Here is a 5,806-nt window from a genome sequence, read left to right as displayed (position 1 = left end):
GGAAAATGCAAGCCAGTAGATTTTTTTTTTTTTACCAAGTATGACGACTTGATTCAAAACAATATGGTATTGACATCAGAATAGACAAATAGACCAGTGAAGAATAATAGGGAGATAAGAGAGACATCCCAGTATAAATGGGAATTTGATATAGCAAAGGTGATTTTTTTCAATTCAGTGGGGGGAAAAGATAGATTTTTTGAAATAAACGGGTGGCACAACCAACATGGTGTCTAGAGGAAAATCACGTAGCATTTCCAGCTTAAACTAGACACAACACAAAATAAAATTCTTAATGAGATACAGATGTATATGCACAAAGTAGACAGAAACATTCAAGAACAGTTGGGAGACAGTAACTTCCAGCCTGGAATTGAAGAGATCTGTGTAACTTTAGAAAACCCAGAAACTGTAATAGAAAGATGAAAAGATTTAAGAATCTAAAAATTTTTATGGCCAAGGGTACCATAAATAGAGCACATGAACAAAGAATATTTTGGAGCCATTACCTGTAATACCAATGACAGATAAGGGGTTCATATCTATAATATATGAATAGCTCCTGTAATCCATAGAACAGCAAGAAAATGATATGAATAGGCATTTCAGAAAGGAGCGTTACAAAATGCCCACAAGATGTTAAGCCTCTCAAGTAGTAAAATGCAAGAGACTGTAATATCAGGGTGTAAAAAAAAGATACCCGTGGGGCAGAAAGAGGCTGCAAGTCAAAGACTGCTGATCAGAATAACACCAGACCATTTAGTACCAACACGGAAAGCTAGACACTGCGTCGTGCTCCTTCGTGGATGCACTGAAAACATGATGCTGAATGGAAGAAGCCAGACACCGAGGACCTCATACTCTATGACTCTGTTCACACGAAATGTCCTGAACAGGAAAATCTACAGAGACAGAAATTAGATTAGCTACTGCCTGCACTGTCATGGTTGAGGTGTAACGGGGAGTGACTACTGGTGTACAGGGTTCCTTTGGGGGCGGTGAAGAAAATGTTCTAAAAAAGGAGACGATGTAAAGAAATGCTTAGCACGGAGGCTGTGTTAAACTCTCACTGAAGGACAGCCCCGACCGTCGTGATACCCCCCCACCCCACTGCCCCAGTAAGCTCCAGGGAAAGTCCCAATGTGATTGGCCATGTGAGGAACTTCCATGTTAACTTGGGACAAATTGCCATCTCTGTAAAGATTCATTCTTGCATCCGAAAGAACGGCAGGCCACCCCAACTGGACTATGACTTCAGCTCATGTGGGTCATACACGTTTGGGACACAGCACCGCTCACATGCGCTTCCTGCAGCTTGGTCAACCATAAACCACGCTCCACGTCCAACATCGCCGTGATCGTCACACACAGCTTCTGCATGTTTGCGGTGCGTCGGACACAATCATTCATTCAGCCCTCACCACACTCCTGAAGCAAGCCCTGTTGTTATCCCTGCTTTACCGATGGAGAAACAGGCGGGAGCGGCCAGGAATTGGTTGGAGGACACGTTTTGGCCATTGGAGATTGTGGGTCCAGGTCTCTCTGAGCCTGAAGTGCACGCTCTTAAGTGCCCAGCGGTTCATCCTCCTAAGTGCAAAGAGCCTGCTTGGGTGTTCGTATGTATCCACTTATATAAATACACACATATTTCAATGCTCAGCAAAGGAGGGCCTTACAACCATGTTGACCCAGTTCTCGATGTATAGCTGATGGACATTATATTCTCCATGAGTTTACTAATACAAGGAAATGATATTGTTAGATTTATTTAAAGTGATGTGCTCATATGCTCCTTGCCCTCCCAACACAAATGGCTGGATTCGGGGTTTGGTACAGTTATTTTTATTTTTTTAGGGGGGTAGGGGCAGAGGGAGAGGGAGAATCTTAAGCAGCCTCCACATTGAGTGCAGAGCCCGACACGGGGCTCGATCCTGAGATCACAACCTGAGCAGAAATCAAGAGTCGGAAGCTGGTGACTGAGCCACCCAGGCACCCCTTGGATTTGGTACAGTTTAAAAACACACTATTGATGTGTATGATACCATAATGCAGAAGATACGTCACTGGTTGGAAATGGAAGCTATTAACATATACAAAATACAGTAGTTTTGTAGATATATATCTGGTTTTTTATCAAACTTACATACCCTGTCCCTATCAGGATCTTACAGCATTTCCCAAATCTGGCTTTCATCCACCCTCCTTGTTGTGTTTCTCTTGCTCACCAGGTTCACTTCTTCCCTAAGCCAATCCCCTTCTTGTTGCTCGAGGAGACTTGATATATTAAATTAGGGAAGTGAATTCGTAAACACTAAGTTGGTAATGGCTGAGAACTAGCTGATCATTCTGTTCAAATTTGACTTGTATTCATTCACCCTGTGGATAACTGAGTGTGGGTCAGCCTCTTGCTGAACATCATAAAGAACAGGGGTGCTAGACGTCCAGTGGCGGGAGAATGTCTGAATAAATTATGGGGTGGATAGTAGTCATCTATAGGGTTGTTGAGAAATTATGTGCTGGTTTATGTTTATTGACAAAAGGCACAGCATTCGCTGTCACTGGTTAAAGCTGGTTCCAAGCTAGCCCGTGGCGCGCGACACCTCTCTGGTGTCCCCCTCCTCCCCGTCCTGCCTCCTCCCTGCCCTCCCCTTCCCGTTTCCCTGCCTGTATCTCTGTCTGTTTCTCTCCACGTATTCTGGACTGTATCTTCTGTGTGCAGGTGCATAGGAGTGTGTGTGTGTGTGTGTGTGTGTGTGCATGCACACGTGAGTGCACGTGCACTGCATGTGAGTCTACGGATCTAGAAGGATAGATAGATGGAGAGAGGCAGTATTCACCATTCTTATTTCTACTTTATGCGTCTTTTCCCAATCATTGGAGTTTTGTGGACGCATATTCCTTTTAATAGATAAAAACAATACTTAAAAAAAATCAGGCAATGTATGCAATTGACCATAGCCCTAGTGGATGAAAGGTTTCCATTGTGTTTTGGTTTTCATTGCAAAGGCCAGGAACCAATATCACCAAATCAAAATGTCGGTGACCTTTGAAAGGATGACATTTAACATGTCGGGACTGAGCTCACGAAGAGGTGATGGAACTTTTCAACCATAATTTTTATTGCTTCAGTATCAATATAGATGAATATTTCATCAAAACAGAGCACAGTTATGCAAGGCATGCTCTCTCCTGATTAGCACTGAACTTACCCTGGGCGCTTTCCCTGCAGCGGAGAGTTTGATTATAGAGCAGCCAGCTGAGCTGTCCTGTGGGTCAGGGGTTAAAGCTACAGAAACGTGATTTGAGAATCATCTGAGCTCAGCTTTGTCGGAAAGATAAACAGAAGGATTATCAAAGCCTTGTCATGATATTAGTTAAATGCCCTGCCGTGGGGGTGGGGGGAGAAGGGAGGGCTACCTAGTCTAACCAAAACAAAGCCTGTGAACAGCACTATCACTTTCACGACATCGTGAGGATTTTGAATGCCACTCACTGCCCACTTCTCGAAGTTACACTTACAGATATGAATCACTTTTAGTTGGAATTGTTCAAGGTTGTCTTCTCCTGGTCCCTCCCCAATCCATTACGTGCTGTAAATTAAACTAAATGTCTGTGACTGTTGTTCTTCGTAGGTCTTTCATTTCTCATGGCGCTGGAGCAAACAGTTACAGCTCCAAGTAAGTGGGGGGAGAGGGGCGGCCCTGCCTTTGCGGGGAGCGGGGCTGCCCCCCCCCCGCATACCCAGCAAGCCGCTTTTACTTTGGTGTTATGCTCATGTGGGGTGACGTTGAGGAAGACTAACCCCCCACCTCTCGCCAGGCCATCCGCCATCTGCATGATGTGAACACATTTTGCGGGACGTGGCTGGTTCTAAAGAGACCAGAGTCAGTGTGTCGAGGGGGATGATAGGAGGAACTCAGCAGCTTGGAATTTAGGTACACCTGCTGATGATCAGAGACAAAGCAGCTTTGAAGCTGAAAGTTCTAGAAAAGCTCATGAGATGCCATTTCATATAAAATTTCCCCCAAAGAAGTCCACGTTTCAACATGCCCCATCCTACACGAAGAACAGCGGCCGGGGGTTATTCGGGAGGTATGGCTTTGCGATTTGCCTTCTCATAGTCTGTGTGTGGATGTGTGCATGTGTGCACGTGGGGTGTGTGTGCGTGGATGGTGTATGAGTGTGTGCGTGGTGTATGTGTGCGTGTGTGTGTGTGTGTGTGTGTGTGTGGTGTGTGTGAGCATGCGCTGTGCGCGTGTGTGTTTTCTTTTGCATAGCTCGCATCCTTTCCCACCACCCACAGTTGCTGCAATAAGTCACTTCCCTTACATGTCATCTCTAAATGGAAACCGAACAAAGAAAACAGGACAAAAGAAATCAGGGAATTTTCCAAGGGCACATTTGATGTACAAGTATAAACAGGAAAGAGATGCCTGGGGAGACCGGAACTGCTCGGTAGACAGCTGTTAACGCATGTCGTCGGAGAATTTGTAAAGGAAGAAACTACAGGAAAGGAGAGGGTTCGAGAAGACTCCACCTTCTCTTGTGCTATTTTAAGTTGCATTCACACTAGCAGAATCAAGCACGTGTCTGGTTTATTCCGCGTTACCGTGGGAGTTGGCCCAGAGACACAGGGATGGACTCCTGAACGAGTCCCAGCACCTCCACTCTGTACCGCACTGAGGCCAGCCGGAGGCCTGGGCGGTCCCCACACTGCCCAGGGTCAGGGTGCTGGTAATTCGGGGTTACCAGTGTCCTCAGACGCTGCCCTGTCAAGCCTCATCGGACACAGCCTGGTCCCATTTAACAAAACCTAGAACATACACTGCATTAGACTTGCATCGGCTGTCAGTAGTTATGGATAAAAACCTTAATCCTGTTACTCATTTGATTTTTATGGGGAGACCACAGGCTCTCAGCTGTCGTGTTAAATATGTTCCAGAAAAAATTGAGCAAGAAACAAACATTTCTGGTGCAATCCAACAGAATGAAATGGGAGGGGAATAAGGAAAAGGACAGGAGAGACTTCTGGTGACCTCTTGGACCTGAACTTCTGCTTCGCTCAGTAGACACGGCTGGCCTGGCCGTCTTTGCTCTCCCAAACACGGGGTTTAACTCGCTTGGGGATGCAGAGCCAAAGGGCATTTTCTGCGTTCTGAGAGGCTGCGACTGTTCGTCTTTCTCTCCTCCGTGGATCTTCTTGGGGACCGTTTACTCTATAATGACAATACTGTTAGCAGCAACATATGGAGTAGGGAGCAATGTCTACACGACACGATGTAAGAAGCAGCATCCCCGCGCATGTTGCTAAACACCTGACCTTCCCGTCTCATTCATTCCCAGAATCATCCCTCGACGTGGAGGTTCCTGTACCTACATCACGGACGGGAACGTGGAGAGCCCAAACTGGTACCCGGCTTGCTCAAGGCCACGGGGCAGGAAGCTATGAGCCATGATTCAAACACACACGCACAGACCCACGTTTTACGCACGGTCTGCACTGATCATGAAGTGTGGTTTCGGGACCCGCAGGCTTTCCTGGGCTTCCCTCCTTGACAACATCATCTTAAGGTCCAGTAAAAACTAAGCTGATGCTGAAGAAGACCAATGAATAAAAAAATAATGGGTAACTCTGGAACACAGCGCGCCAAATTAAGACAAAAGTGAATTTGACTATGAAAACCAACGTTAGGCACTCCTGGTATGGAATAGAGTTTTCAAGTTAAATTGTTGACAAGAAGGAGATTCAGTGGCGCTTCAGTCCTAAGTGATTTTACCTGACCTACAGCACGAAGGCGAGCTATGA

This window comes from Halichoerus grypus, chromosome 13 (genome assembly GCF_964656455.1).
Source record: "Halichoerus grypus chromosome 13, mHalGry1.hap1.1, whole genome shotgun sequence".
NCBI classification, from domain to species: domain Eukaryota; kingdom Metazoa; phylum Chordata; class Mammalia; order Carnivora; family Phocidae; genus Halichoerus; species Halichoerus grypus.
Note: the sequence above shows the minus strand (reverse complement) of the source record.